At 36.0% G+C, this 17,154-nt stretch overlaps 1 non-coding gene across 1 annotated transcript; it reads left to right on the top strand.

Annotated features, from left to right (window-relative positions):
* The first annotated feature begins 5,749 nt into the window (after positions 1-5,749).
* On the top strand, positions 5,750-5,856 carry LOC121222817 (small nucleolar RNA R71). The gene has a single exon (XR_005920188.1). It is a non-coding gene; the product is annotated as a small nucleolar RNA R71 (small nucleolar RNA).
* Positions 5,857-17,154: the final 11,298 nt, after the last annotated feature.

Raw genomic sequence — 17,154 nt, 5'->3', positions numbered from 1 at the left:
ATTTCCATCAATTTAACACCTAAATCATTCAATTATCAACAATGGAATCTTATCAAAACTTCACTAATTGATCAAATTGATCCTTGGGTTAGCTTAATCAAAGCCTCCAATATAAAAAAAATCTATAAAAATCAAAGAAAAATGGACAGGGACTTACTTGAATTAAGGACCAAAGGCTTCCAAACCTTAACAATGGCATCAAACTTATTCTTTTCTTATAAGCCGATTGGGGAAGATGATTTTTATCTCTCTTCCCACCAAAATTTCACTTATAAAGTGAAATTAATTTGTTAATGAAGTTAATTAACCTTAATTTAGTTAAATAAATCTTAAATTAATTGAATTAATGGCCATATGATCCTATTACGACTAGGGAAGAAAATTGGGGAAAATTTTTGGAATTTGAGGCTAACGGCAAAGAGGAATGGAATAGGTGGCTAGGGTTTAAGCTAGTTGCTTGAATGGTTGTGAAAAATATGATGTTATGAAGGGGTTTATATAGTGTTGTATTAAGGAAAATTTGTAACAAAAATTTAGCTACTAGCAATTACTTGGGTGGCAAGGTAATGAGAAAAGGGAAAAATGGTGGCAAAATTAGGGTTTCTGGGACCTTACCTAGTGGGTAAATTTCTCCTATTCACTATTCTGGGCCTCAAGCCTAAACTGCAATTATTTTGCTGTATTGATAAATTAAATTGAACTAGAAAAATAAACTGATTAGTATTTGGGCCAAATTGATTCTCTTATTAAATATAAACAAATTAAAATTAAAAATGTGAAATTAAAAGTAAAATTTAAAATTTTGGATTAGTTAGAAAATTCCTTCTCAAAAAATTACATTAAATTAATATCCCAGGAAAAGTTGGAAGGGTCACAAATGGTCCCGCTTAAGTTCCAATCTTCTTAGACAGACTTAATTTAATGTATTAATTCAAGAAAATAATTTCTAAGTATGCCATTTATTAAAAATAAAAACATAAAAATTAAGGGGTCTATTAAATTGAACGAGGTTTCAACTTGCTCAACTTCATCATCCTAATAGTGTTGGAGACATTGACCATTAACTTTAAATGTACCTCCCTTGTTGTTGTACAATTCTACCGCTCCATATCGGTAAACTTTATAGATGGTATAAGGTCCTTTCTATCAGGATTTGAGCTTTCCTGGAAATAACCTTAACCTCGAATTAAACTACAATACTTTTTTCCCTTCTCTAAATTCACGAGGTTGTATACGATTGTCATGCCATCTCTTAGTCTTTTCTTTATACATCTTGGCATTCTAATATGAAAATAACTTCAACTCCTCTAACTCATCAAGTTGTAACATCCTTTTCTCACCGGCTTGCTTAAGATCCAAATTAATTGCTTTAAAGCCCAATGAGTTTTATTCTCCAACTCAAGCGTCAAATAACACGTCTTTCCAAAGACTAACCAATAAGGAGTCATTCCTAACGGTGTCTTAAAAATAGTTCGATAGGCCCATAAAGCATCATCGAGCCTTTGAGACCAATCTATTAGGTCACCTTTTTAAGGATTTTTCTTATCTTATGGTTCACCCGTTCAACTTGCCAATTTGATTGTGGATTATAGGTAGTGGCAATTTTATGTTTCACGTTGTACTTGCCAAGCAACCACTTAGCCATTTGTTTACAAAGTGAGATCCTTCATCGCTAATTATAGCTGTCAGAGTAGTAAACCATGTAAAGACATGCTTATGTAGGAATCACATGACTACCTTAGCATCATTCGTTGGGTATGCTTCAGCTTCAACCTACTTGGATACGTAGTCAATAGCTACTAAAATATACTTGTTACCATAAGAAGGAACGGTCCTAGAAAATCAATGCCCCACACATCAAACAACTCTTCTTCTAAAATGTTTGTTAAGGGCATTTCGTTCCTCCTTGATATGTTTTCAGTCCTGTGGAATCTATCACAATTTTTAACATATACATACACATCATTGAACACTATAGGCCAAAAGAATCTTGATTGTAAGATCTTCACTGTAGTGTGGGAACCACCAAAGTGTCCCCCACTCGGAGATGAATGGTAGTGGTAAAGAATCTCGTCAATTTCACACTCGGCTACATACTTCCTGATTATGTTATTTGCACATTGTTTAAAAAAATAGATCCTCCGAAAAATAATATCAACATCATGAAGGAATTTCTTCCTTTGTTGGTATGTCATTTCTCGAGGAATTATTCCACAAGTTAAATAATTCACATAATCAGCAAATTAAGGTATTCCATGAATTCGGCTTAACTAAAAAATATGCTTATCTAGAAAATTCTCATTAACTGGAGCAAATGAATGAGTTACCTCATTCTGTTCCAATCTCGACAGATGATCGATTACTTGATTCTCAACACCTTTTCTATCTTGGATCTCAAGGTCAAATTCTTGGAGTAAGAATATCCATCGAATTAGTCTCGGTTTAGCATCTTTCTTCGTGAGTAAGTATTTAATGGTCGTATGGTCAGTAAATATTGCGAATTTCATACCTATGAGATAAGAACAAAACTTTTCAAAAGCAAAAACTATAGCAAAAAGTTCTTTTTCAATTACCATGTAATTGAGTTGGGCTCTTGTCAAAGTTCTGGTTGCATAGTAGCTCGGATGAAACACTTTGTTTATTCTTTGACCCATTACCAGCTCCAACAGCAAAATCGTTTGCGTCATATATTAACTCAAAAGGTGAGTTCCAATGAGGTGTAACAATTATTGGGGCTGAAATTAACCGGCTTTTCAAATCATCAAAAGCTTGTAAACATGCTTTGTCAAAATAAAAAAATTGTATCTTTCTCTAACAGCAAACACAAAGGTTTAGAATTTTTTTTAAAATCTTTTATAAACCTTTGGTCAAATTAGGTATGACTAAGAAACTTCGAACTCCTTTCACACTGACTGGTGGTGGTAATTTCTCAATTACACCCATTTTCGCTTTGTCAACTTCGATCTCATTTCTTGAAATTTTACGTCCTAAGACAATTCCCTCCTTAACCATAAAATGGCATTTCTCACAATTAATGACAAGATTTGTCTCCTTACATCTTTTCAATACCTTAGCGAAATTACTCAAACAAATATCGTAAGTATTATCAAAAATAGAAAAATCATCCATGAAAACCTCAACAAAATTTTCTACCATATCAATAAATATTGCCATCATGCATCGCTGAAATGTGGCAGGTGCATTACATAAACCGAAAGACATTCACCTAAATGCAAACGTATCGTACAGGTAAGTAAAAGTGATTTTATATTGGTCTTCCAGGGCTACAACTATTTTGTTGTATCCTGAATATCCATCTAAGAAACAATAATATTTGTTACTTGCTAGTGGATCTAATATCTGATCCATAAAAGGCAACGGGAAATGATCCTTCCGAGTGGCATTATTCAATTTTCTGTAATCAATATAGATTCTCCAGCCCATGAAAATTCTCATTGGGATTAACTCGTTACGTTCATTCTTAACAATTATAATTCTGCCTTTCTTGGGTACACACTGTATCGGAGTTACCCATGAACTATCTGAGATAGGGTAGATAATTCCTGCATCTAACCATTTGATCACTTCCTTTCGAACTATATTTTTCAGGATAGGGTTGAGTCTCCTTTGCGCATTGATTCTACCTCTTTCACCTTCCTCTAGGATAGTCTTGTACATGCAAAAGGAAGGGCTTATACCTCAAATATCAGCTATGGTCCAATCGATTGCCCTCTTAAATTTCTTTAAGACTTCAATTAGTTGTTCCTCTTAGTGTTTTGTTAATTCCGTTGAGACAATCATAAGCAAAGTTGAATAGTTACCTAGATAAATGTATTTCAAATGGGAAGGAAGCACCTTAATCTTGAGCTTGGGTGGTTCTTTCATTGACAACTTTGGTTGCACAAACTCTCGAACTTCTAATTCTAGTGTTTCAAACCGTGCTGGTTGAGCATAGCTCTTCAGATTAGCTTCCATCAATGCCATGTTTTCATTACCTTATTCATCCTCCAATGGGTCTTCAAAATTATTCTCCCTTTCTATAGAAACTAAGGTTTCTAGCTCTTTTATCACAGAACATTCCTTTGTCAGATCTGGAAACTTCATCACTTTAAGAACATTAAATGTTATCTGATTGTCTTGAACTTTCATGGCGAGTTTTCCTTTTTACACATCTATCAATGTTCTCCCCATGGCTAGGAAAGGTCTCCCCAAGATCATTGACACTTCCTTATCAGCTTCAAAATTTAAGACAATGAAATCAGTAAGAAAAATAAACTTATCAACTCTTACCTAAACTACATTGATCTTTCCTTCGTGGTATGCTAAAGATCAATCCGCCAACTAGAGTGTCACAGTTGTAGGTCTTACTTCACCTATTCCCAATAGCTTGGAAATAGATTAGGCATCAGGTTGATGCTCGCTCCTAAGTCACACAAAACTTTATCATAATAAGATTCTCCAATATTACAGGGGATGGTAAAACTTCCATGGTCCTTCAGTTTTAGAGGTAGCTTGTTCTATAAGAACGCACTGCACTCCTTCGTTAATGCTACAGTCTCATTTTTACTAAGTCTTTTCTTCTTCGACAAAATATCCTTAATGAACTTCACATAATTGGACATTTGCTCTAAAGCCTCTACCAACGGGATGTTGATATGCAGTTACTTTAGAGCATTCAAAAAAATTATTGAATTGCACCTCCTGTTTCTATTTTTTTGGTTGGAACATTTGGGGGTATGAAGGTGTTGGAACTTTGGGTTGAATCGGACAACTTTTCTGAGAAGATAAATCTACATCTAAAGAATATATTAGCTTTTTAGACTTTAGTATGTTAGACTTCACCTCATCAGACTTTATAAGTTCTGGCTCTGTTGGTGTAAGAATTTCAACTGTTGGTTGACTTTCCTTTTTCTCATCAAGTTCATCTTCAATCACAATCGTCTTAGGCTCCAAAGTCTTACCACTTCTTAAAGCTACTACCTTGCAATGTTCCTTACCCAAATTTCTTGGATTTTTTGTATTGCTCAGCAAGGTTCCTTGCGATCAATTACAAAGCTCCATAGCTAACTAACCCATTTGGCCCACAAATTTTTTAGTGTTGCTGCTTGGCTTTGGATTAAGGGGTTATTCTTCGCCATGTACGCCTTCAACTAGTTTTCCAAATTGTTAGATGACTCTGCTTGTGGTGGTTTTGAAACTCGTTGATTAAACCCTTGGGGTTGACTTAGTCTATGGTGCATGTAGTTGTTCAGTCCATTTCCTTTGTTACTTTAAGAAGTTTGGATGATTGGGCCATGAAGGATTGTAGAAGTTGGACTATGGTCCTTGTCCACTTCTATTTTGGTGTTGATTCCCTACGTAATACACTAACTCAAGATTTGATGGGCACTTCTCGAAAGAATGGCCATCCCCACAATATATGTAGGAAACAACATCAAAATGACTTGGTGACTGGGCTGCAAAATTATTAGAATTATTAGCGGTAAACTGTTGCAATATTGAAGAAGTAGAAGATACCTGAGCTGAGAGTGATGTTAGCGTGTCCACTTCGTACACTCTAGCTACTTGTCTTCCAAAAGTTGCTCGATTTGTTGGCCATTGGTAGTTGTTGCTAGCGGTCCTTTCAATGATCTCAGAAGCTTCATTATAAGACTTTGACAAAATCACACCATTCGGAGAAGCATCTACTATCAATCTTGTGTGTGCTTTGAGACCGTCATAAAACGTTTCCAATTGGATGCAGTGTAGAATCCCATGATATGGACACTTACGAAATAATTTCTTGAATCTTTCCCACGCCTCGTACAAGGATTCATCATCTAATTGTGAAAAAGTGGCTATCTCATTTCGCAACTTAGTGGTTTTGCTTAGTGGAAGATACTTAACCAAAAACCGTTCAGCTAATTCTTGTCAAGTTGATATTGAACTTGGTGGCAACAAATTAAGCCATGCTCGTGCTCGATCTCATAACGTGTATGAAAACAACTTCAACCTCAATGCATCTTCAATCACACCGGTTACCTTAAAAGAATTGTTCACCTCCATGAATAATCGAAAGTGAAGGTGTGGATCTTCCGTGGGCATTCCACTAAACTGGCCTACCGTTTGGAGCATTTAAAACATCACTGGTTTCAATTCAAATAGGGGTGTCTCGATCTCTATTCTTCTAAGTCCCAGATTTAAATCGTTGAAAAGGGGCACAGCGTACTGTCTTATAGGACGATCCCTGTTATTAGGAATAGGGATTGGATTGTGCACATGATTCGCTCCATTACCTTGTCCATCATTATAATTTCCAAGGTCCATCTCGACTTTTCTTTGAGCTGATCATTCATGTCTTCTCTATCTAAATGTCTGCTCAATTTCAAGGTTTACGGGTAAATAATCGATGATTCGATCTATGCTCATAAACACCTAAAAAATAAATCACAAAAAATAAATAATAAATTAGTAAAGTTAGAAGTTTAGATAAAAAATAAAAACTAAATTGAAAAGAATAATTTTACAAAAAATGATTAAGGCAACAGTCCTCGGCAATGGCGCCAAAAACTTGAAACGCTCAGGTTTGTGCAAGTGTACACGGTTATTATCAAGTAATAATGTAAGTAAAAGAGTTGTCGTCTCCACAGAGACTGTGTACGTTAATCAATTATTTGTAAAATTAAAGGTAACAATTTGGTGATAAAAACACAATATTTTGAGTGATGATATTTAAGCTAAATTAAATTATCTAAATGCAAAGTATGAGATGAGATGTATGCAATGAGTTTAGCAGCAAAAAAACAAAATTCAACAATCGATTACATGAATATGCTAGGATAATTACACTGTTCAAACTAGTTTATTTTTCTCATGCTTGAAGTGTTCAGAAAATATTCCATGGTAACTCGATCTTTCATGAGTTTGGAAACCAAATTAAGTCCTTTCGAAATCTTTTACTGACCATATTAAACTAAGGGTTTCTTAGAATTCATGTGAAGTAACAGGGACAGATCAGGTTTGAAACAATTTAATCACATAAATCTAAAAATTATGCAAGAAATAGAGCTAGTCAAAGTTATTATAAACCTTTAATTTAGTCGGATCAGGATCTAAATCAAGCATGCACTTGACAATTATTGTGTCCATTAGCCGTCGTCTGGTCAGGATCGCTCAGCTAATTTAAATGCATCCAATCACGTATGAATGAAATACATACTTGAATTTAATTGAAAACATTATCGACTGAGGCACAAACACTATAAACATGATTTAACAAACTTCATTGAATAATTGCAATCATTCTAGCTCAACAGATTTATGCTACCATTGTTGATGACAAGATCATAAAACACATTACAAACACGATTAAATCAAAATAACAAAGTAAAGGAAGAATAAAAACTGTTCAAATCGGTAGTCTGGCAAACTCTGGATGAAGATGTTTTCCTCCAACCCTTGTGTTGCTCCTTTGCTAATGGCTCCTCAAGGTGGCCGGCCAAGAGACAACCTTATCATAGTTTTGCTGGCTAAAGTGCTAGGCATGGAAAGAAGGAAGGAAATGAGAGAATGAGAAAATGAATGGATTAGTAATGAATGAAGGAATTATGGATGAATTTTAGGGATGAAGGGATGAATCAAAAGGTGAGAAGAGTATGGTATTTATACTTGAGGTTTGGTGGTTGAATTTACTAAAAATGGCGTCAAAGATCCCTTGGTTCTCTCCCATTAATGGTCGACCATAACAACTAAAAATGAGGGTGAGTTGGTTACTTGATTGAAGTACGTGATCATGCTAAATTTAGCCATTGGGTGGACAGTTTCTTGAGCAATCTTCATGTGCTAATTTTTAATGATTTCCAAAGTGTAAGAACCTCCAAATAATTGTCGCAAAGCTAATTTTTGGGTAGCCACAGGCTTGTGCTGAATTTGGGTTTGAGACCCTTTTATTGGATGGTTTCATGACCCAATAAATAACCAGACATGTCCACCATGTATCATCACTTAAACAGGGTCAAATTAACATCCTTATGACCCAATTTTGCATGGTTTTGCCATCCAAGTAGGGTGGATTTGTTCATGTCCATGCAAGAACTATACTAAGCTCTATATTATATCAACTCATGGTCCCATTGCATTATTAAAACATAGATCATTAATAAACAACATGAAAATGATTTAATTAATGCACAAAATTCATATAATAAAGTACAAATTTGCACATTTCATAAATTCATGTCTAGGATTGAGATTTAAGAAAAATTCACTAAATTCATTAACAAATGCTCGGGATTAGTGTTATTTTTAAGTAAAAAGGTGGTAAAAATGACTAGAAAAACCTTATACAATTTAGAGTTTACAATATGCATGTTAGAAAATCGGACCATTGCGCCGAGAGGTACCCAGCTAAAGATACGCCAGGGTGGGAGTGCAATATTATGCATATAGTGGGATATTCTTAGAAATATATTTTTCAAATGACAAATAGTAATACATGCTACGAATATGTTTGTTAAATCAAACATTTATATTGTAAGGTTTTACGCTACCTCTGAAAGTCTGTGACAAACAATAAATGTTTTATTCAAACTTATTGTCGTAGAAAAGATTTTAAATAAATAAGAGGTACATTCAATATGCCTTTCATAGATTGTAAATTTTTGCTGAGTATGCAAGTATTGTAAAATTTTGCTAAGTATGTATATCGAGTTGGGTATAGGATGTTATAGAGACTCAGTTCAATTATCATAAGCATGAAATGCTAGTAAACTTGTGCATCAACGAGAGAAATAAGATTATTTTTAGCTGAGGGAAAATATTATTTTTTCACTACATCTCTTTTTTTCACTCTCAATGATTTTACTCGTCCGTTGCCTATTTCATCATTCACTATGATTTTTATCCAATTATATGCTTTTATTCACTCGATATTTTTCATTAAGCACATTAAAAGCAAGGATCTCTACTTATGGCATGGATGTCACAACCCAAAAATGGCAGATCCAAAAAGGTGAGTAAAGTATGTATGTAAACTGTTTGGCACACTGTGGTAGCATAATCCGTCATATTGTTAGCTTGACGGTGAGTTAGAATATTGGCATATATTAGCGTTAAAGTATCTGTCCATTGATGGTATCTAAGGATTAGTCATAGGGTATCTTCAAGTGAAGAAAGAGCACGGCCTAGAGTTTTGGCTGCACATTAAGAGCCTGCCAAGTGTATGAGAAAGCTGTAAGAGATTTGATTATCTTTAAAACCATGCCATAGTTAGTCACCACCAAGGTATAGCACGCTCGATTTACACGAGCACTATTCTAGTTGGTTTTAGTAATAGGATTAGTTGGGATTCAGTTGGATTGATTAAACCCTCTCTATGATGGGTCAAACAGTAACGAAGATTTTTGTCATATTCTCTTTACCTTCCATTGGATTTTTGTGGGGAAATCGGGAGATTTGGGTTAAGTAAGGATCTTCACTTGTCAAAGTCCACAATAAGGGGACAAAGAGTTTATACTTTGTAAAGAGGGAAGACCTTTCAGATGGTTCTCTTTCTACTCTATGTTCTGACATTTCCTTTTAACCTAAATGATCTCTTTTTTTGTTAAGATAGAGTTAATACCTCGCTCAATCAATGGATGTTTCAACCTTCTGGTAAGTCTCACAGCTCTATATGTTATGATTGTTGATGAGTAAAGATATTAAAAAGGTGTAAAAACATTAGGGCATGAGTGAAAGGCCCTGCATGGGGGTCGCACGTAGTAGAAACGTTAGTAAACTATCTGTATATAGGGATTCTAATAGAGATTCCATAATCTTGTAAGAAATTGTTGTTGACTCGGAAGGGCAATCCAAACAGAAACTTCAGGTTGAGATAAAGGTAGGTCTCTAGTAAGTCTCTAAAATCGACTTCTGTATAATATATATTATGATTCCTTGTATGGTTGATGTTCATATAGATGTGCCTATCTTCTTGAGAAGTTGTTGTATGTATGTATGCATGGTTGTGTGTGTTCTCTGTAAAGCATTTGCATGTATGTACTGAAGTGTACAATGTGCTGCATGAATATGACGATGTGTGGTAAGCATGCATAGGAAATTATGTGTTAAGAAGTATGATTCTATTAAGATTATGAGTGAAATCTATGTAAATGCATCCATTATATCATTTGAGTGACGTATGACCAAGATCGTTGGCAATAAAGAGGTTTAGGCAGAGTGTCATGAAAATATGTGATATAATAAGGGACCTTACGATGGTGCTTAGATAACGTCCGACAAGATAGTAAACACGAAGGCCAATATGGCAAAATATAGTTTGCCGAAATTATAAGCACGAGATCCACAGGACATTAAATATGAGAAAATGCCATTATGGCAGATATGTGAAAAGGCCATGGCCATGGCACATTCTGGGAATGGTGGATGAGTCACATTTGTCTCCTAGGATTTTTTCCGTGTCCCGGGAGCGATGATGGTAAATTTCAGGTGATGTTGAGTTTAGACAAATCCATATCGTCAAACACGATAGTTTATGTGCTGCCTTGGTGGCATGCTTAAGAGCGAGTTGTTAGTTCACTTTTGTAGCTCTGGGTATGCCCTTGACACATTTTCTAAAAGAGATCTCGATAGTGTACTCGATTGATGAATCCGCTCTAGTGAATCGCCAGGATAGTGACCTTGGCATATTGAAATTTTTGGATATGAGAATTTTGGTCCAATAAATGTCCGACCAAGTTCGTTTGGCTGGCTCGAATCAGAGGTACAGTGCGTCTAATGACCTTACAATACGCTAGAGCTAGTATAAGAATCCGTCGAGAGTAGTGTCCGTAGGTATATCATTCTAATAAATGTTTCACTTTCTATCTTCAAGCGATTGCGAAATGGGATCCACTATAAGGTGGGAAGTTTGTGACCCGCCAATCGAGTGGAACGAGTACAAGGTGGTAAAGTTAGAGATTGTCGTATAGTTATTTGCCAGGAATCATAAAAGCATCCTCCAAAATCTGAAAGGAAGTCTGGAATTCCTAAGTTGAGGAACCCAAAATCATTGTTAAAATGTAGAACTAGTTGAAACTTGTAACACCCTAAACCCGGCCTAGACGCTATGGCTGATTTTGGAAATGTACATTGGCCACCGAAATGACCCAAAAAATCTTTCATAGTTTTCAAACGTACTTTTTTACACCATTTGCATAAATCATTTCAAACTAGTGAAATCGAGAAATTTTAGAATTTGATGACTTTGGTATTTTATTTGTAAAAGTTTGATCGTTGTTCAAAACTTTCATAATTTCAATAAAACTTCAAAATCATTTATCAAAATTAAAGAAGTTGACTATTCATCACTATTAAAAAACATGTTAAATTCATAAAATCAAATATCTCTAAAAATCTCATTTCTAAACATTATAAATTTCGAAATTAAGTTTAATTTTATTAAGAACTTATTTCTCATATTTGCAACAGAAAAATGTAATATTGGTATATTTTTATGAAAATCGCAATGAACCATTTTGCTAAGACCATATTTTGCTAAAAATCAATATTTCATGCATAATCTTAATGAAATACTAATTTATGCAATTTTTAAAACTTAATGTCATGCAAGCAATTCATGCAAATCAGAATGAAAAATCCCCAAAGTAAAGTTTCATGCCACATCCCATAATCAAAATTATTACAAATCTAAAATAAAAAAAATATCATAATAAAATTTAATTCCTTCAAATTTTAAAAGAAATCTGAGAAACTCCTCTAAATGCCATCATCGCATCCTAACATCAGGGTTATCTGTAAAATCAAAAAACTAAAAAGGGTGAGCTATAAAGCTCAGTATGAGTCTTATAACAAGTTAAATAACAATAAGCACATACATATTGTACAACATAATCAATATTATGCATATGATCATGGTAGTGCAACTTTTGGAAATCAATTATGCAAATTTTTATAAAACATCCTACCTATCACTGCTACACTCCAAAAAGAGTTCCCCAGAACTCATCCATCCAAACACTCCAATATGTGGATGAAGCCACTAGTATTTGTAGACAAGTTGCCATGTAGGTTATGGACGAAGCCACCATGTAGGTTGTGGATGAAGCCACTAATTCTTCCTTTGCATGGTAAATAAGAGTGGAAGGTTATGGAAACTTTTTCCCATGCAAAAGTTTCCCCAAAAAATTAAATAAAATATGGAGAGTGTGGAGACCTGAACTTACAACCCTTTGGAAATTATTTAAGCCCTTAACCACTAAGCCAACTTACTTCCTTATTCACAAGCTACAACATTTATTTTAAAAACATGGTGTGACATTTGCTAAGGTTTGAAGCAAAATTGCACCATATAGAAAATAATGTGAAGGAAGGGGTTTGAACATAGATCATTAACGACAGCTCCTCCACTACTCAATAACTATACTTGATACTTATTTATTATCAAATAAGCAAAATATCATCTAAAAAAATTTAGACGTGACTCTTGGTTCATTAATCCAATTTCTACTAACCTGGTTTTTAGGATGTGACAATTCTCCCCTCCTTAAAAAGAAATTTTGTTCTCGAAATTCCTATTGTCAAGCCAATTTTCTTATCCACAAAATTCATAACTCTTCTTTCTACTAAACCAACCACCACGCTTCTACTGCATAACTCTGATCCCAATGTCGTTCCAATACTTCACCTTCACTCTCCAACAAATTTTCTATTAACTTACACAGATTGTCTTAAGGGGCTACCTATAAAAATATCACTAACGATTTCCTCATTCTCAAATTCTCAATTTCACAGATACACTATTAGTAATGAACATTTAGGTAAAACCAATTCTCAATCAATGCAAGGCATAATTAGAATGGATCGTAAATGAACCTTCATTGATGCCAAATGTGTCTCGATACTCTCGACGCCTAGCAGCATAAACCAGTCTCTAATTCTGTTTCTAAGTCGAAGCTTGCATTTATCTAAAAGAATGACGTGAGTGATTTACAACGGTGCTCAACAAACCTGTGACAGCCCAAAATTGACCCTAGTCGGGAAGTGGTTTCGGGACCGCTAAACCGAGTCACCGAAAGGTTTGAATGTGATGTTTATTATCTAGAATATGTAATCATGAATGTGTAAAAATTTCAAGCTTCGATTTAGTCGATTGCATGTGAATTTAGTCAATAGGACTTATATGAGAAAATTTTAAAATGTGATAGGTCAATGCATGAGGACCTATTAGTGCATGTGGAAGAAAAAGGGGACTTGCATGTCAAATTCCCCCTCCCTAATATGTAGTGGCCGGCCATGCTATGGGTGGAAACATGTTGGGAACATGTTGGCCTAGTGAGGTATGTAGGATAAAATATAATAAGAAGTATGGGGAAATAAAGAAATGGAAAAAGGAAAGGATGGGTGTTAATTGTTTCTTTCCTCCCCTTTTGCCGTGAAAGTAAGAAGGAAAAACAAAAAAAAAAGTGTCCATCTTTCTTCATTTCCCCTTGGCCGAATGTTCTAAAGAAGAAAGAAAAAAAATTTGTTCATCTTTTATCATCCTTGGCCGAAAATGCTAAAGGAAGGGGGAAGAGCTTGAGAAAATCGGCTATGGTGGTTTGCTAGACTAAGGTATGTTTGATGTTGTCTTTGAGATGCATGCATGTTTTAAATAGCCCATGTTCAAACCTTGAATCTTGTTGATAACATGAGCAATCGGTCATGAGAAAGTGTTCAAGGAATAGTTGTTGTTCATGTTATTTGGATGAGAAATGGTGAGTTTTGTGGTTTCATGTTAAAGTTAGGTGAATGATGATAGAGGAATGTTTGAACTATAAAAAGAATCGGCTACCTTGTTATGAGCTAGGGCCGAATGTGAGTTTGGTTGTGTTTGAATGTTACATGCTTGGTAGAATGGTGGATGAAGGTGCCGAATGTATGTTGGATTGATAGAGTCTCCAAATTAATTTTATGTGTGTATGCATGACCGAATATACGTGGTCACATGAGTAAGGAAGTGAGTTATTTGATATGTGGTAAAAGTTAAGTACTAAATCGAAGGTTGCTAAAATTGCCATTTCTTAGCCGAATATGTGCTTAATCAATGAAGGAATTGTTGAAGAATATAGGTGAACTTGGTGAGAGCAATCGGCCTAGTGTATAAATGATATGAAGATTTTAGGAAATTGTTTTGGTTAGGTGTATGTATGATTAAGTATATTCGGCAATATACTTAAAGTGGGTACATGATATTACATTATAACTATTGAGCTTAAGTATATGGATATGTGTATATGTGGTCATACAATGACATCTTGGTTTGAAAATTTAATGATGTGTGATTGCCGAATGTGATAAATAAATTCATGTTATTGAGTTAAATATTGAATACTCTTATTTGTATTATTTAAGCTCAAGAACCTAAAGGAGAGGCGTCCAACAAGGGGAAATCGAAGGTCATCGAGTAGCCCACTCGGAATTATTTTACCCAACATAAAGTAAGTCATTAAGCATGTAGTGGGTAGTATTTCAAATGGTCATAATGTGTATGTATTGATGCTGGTTGGAATGAATAAATACACTTATATATATATGCATGTACGTATGTGATGATGAAATTGTTGAATGAATGAAAAGAGGTAAGATGTACTGAGTTGTTGATCTCGGCACTAAACGTGCGGGATAACCATTTATGACCATGAGATGGGCGCTAAGTGCGCGGGATTAAATTGTACAGCACTAAGGGTGCGATTTGACTATGTTGCACTCAGTGTGCGAAATGAATATGATGCACTAAGTGTGCGAATTGACCATGCGGCACTAAGTGTGCGAGTCTGACTATGTAGCACTAAGTGTGCGATTTGATTACGTGGCACTAAGTGTGCGAGTTGATTGTATAGCACTGAGTGTGCGGGCTCAATATACATTCGTGAATCATTATGGACACTATGTGTGCGACACTATTGAGTCGATCGCGGACAGCGGGTCGGGTAAGTGTCTTGAGTACGTGGCTAATAGGTGCTATGCTTATACTTGGTGTTGAGCTCGGTAAGTTCGAACTTATGTGACTAATATTCTTGAAGTCACATACATAAGTTTTATCGTAGGATGGGTGAAAGGCCGTATAGTCGTTTGATTGTAACGAAAACAAATCGATTTATGAAATTGCTTCAATGTCCTATTGATGAGTATATAGAATGTGAATGCATGAATTGATATGAAATTGAATTGATAGGTTGGAGGAACTATGGTATGGTTCGGAATGGATGGAGTAATTAGCCTCGTTCCATTTTGTTTTCTCTTGTGATAATGTTATTGATGGATGGTAGTGCATAGCTTATGACTTACTGAGTTATAAACTCACTCGATGTTTCCTTGTCACCCACTATAGGTTGCTTGGACTCATCTATTTTTGCGGGGTCGGGCCGTCATTGAAGTCATCACACCGGATAGCAAGTTTTGGTACTTTCTTCTTAGTGTGTTTAGAAGATCATTTTGGCATGTATAAGCTAGTACGTTGTGTTTGAATTATGGCATGTAAACTTTAAGCCATGCGAAAATGGCACGAATGTTCGATTGAATTGGATCAAGGGTAGGCATGAAATGGACCTAGTTACTTTCGTAACAGATGCTGGCAGCAGCAGTGTCATGAGATTGAAAAATCACTAAAAATAGTGGGAGTGGAATTAATTGATGAATAAATTATGTAATCGAAGCTCGATGAGTCTGCTTTCATGAGGAAGTAACGAAAAGATCATATGGGCAGTATATTAAGAGATAATCAGATTTTAGTGGGACAGGGCCAGAACGGTTTCTGGATTCCCTGCTCCGACTTTGGAAATTCATTATAAATTAACCAGAGATAATTAGGGGTCGTACCATATATGTGCAGATTCCTCTCTGAGTCTAGATTTCATAGAAACAAACGGAAACAGTATTGGAGCCCCGTGCAGGGAGATATCCAAGTCGTAATGGGCAAAGGTCAGTGTAGTCGACCCCTGCAACTGGGGAGACTTTGACTAATAAACTGTACTAATTGGCCCGACCAAAAATTCTAGAAAAAAATACATAGATGGGCACATGAGTCTAGTTTCTGGGAAAAATTATGAAACTGATTTTCGAGTTACGAAACTCAAGATATGATTTTTAAAACGACTAGTACACGGATTGGGCAGTGTCTGGAAAATAAATTTTGTAAGGGGTTAAAGCCAGTTAACACCTCGTGTTCGACTCCGGTGTCGGTTTCGGGTTCGGGGTGTTACATTTAATTGGTATCAGAGCTATGGTTTAGTCGGTTCTAGGACTACCATGGCGCGTATGAGTCTAGCTATACATGCCGAATGTTAATGTTTAAATGTGTGATGACTTCCGACGGTTGAAATGTTTTTGCTTTGATTAGTAAATGGACCCCGGTGAAGAGAGAACCCTAGCGGATGACGTTGAGAGCGTAGCGGCTGCTCCTGCACAAGGGACGCCGCCTGTTGAACCTCAGTCATCTGCGAATAATCAAGGTGAGGGGGCTAAACAAGCCTTCTTTACCATGATGAATGAGTGGGTCGCGCAATATGCCCGAACCAACCCGGCTGTCCAACAATTCCCAAATTTGAATAATCCACCCCAAGAGCCTGTAATGCCATCAGTCGCTGATCCTGTGAGGCTGAGTAAGCCACCTGTAGACTTGATTAGGAAGCGTGGGGCCGAGGAGTTCAAGGCCATAGTAACTGATGATGCCGAAAGGGCCGAGTTCTGGCTTGATAACACCATTCGGGTGTTCGATGAATTGTCATGCACACCCGACGAATGTCTAAAATGTGCTGTATCTTTGTTGCGAGACTCAGCCTACTATTGGTGGAGGACCTTGATTTCCATAGTCCCGAACGAGCGAGTAACTTGGGACTTCTTTCAAATGGAATTCCGGAAGAAATTTATTAGCCAACGGTTCATTGATCAGAAGCGTAAGGAGTTCTTGGAACTCAAGCAAGGCCGTATGACTGTATCTGAATACGAACATGAACTCGTAAGACTCAGTAGGTATGCCCGGGAGTGTGTAGCTGACGAGGTTGCTATGTGCAAAAGATTCGAGGAAGGATTGAATGAAGATTTAAAGCTACTAATGGGTATTTTGGAAATAAAAGAATTCGTAACACTAGTCGAACGAGCCTGCAAGGCGGAAGAACTTGGAAAGGAGAAGAGGAAGGC

Source organism: Gossypium hirsutum, chromosome D10, assembly GCF_007990345.1.
Source record: "Gossypium hirsutum isolate 1008001.06 chromosome D10, Gossypium_hirsutum_v2.1, whole genome shotgun sequence".
NCBI lineage: Eukaryota > Viridiplantae > Streptophyta > Magnoliopsida > Malvales > Malvaceae > Gossypium > Gossypium hirsutum.
This window is presented reverse-complemented; position numbering and strand designations above follow the sequence as displayed.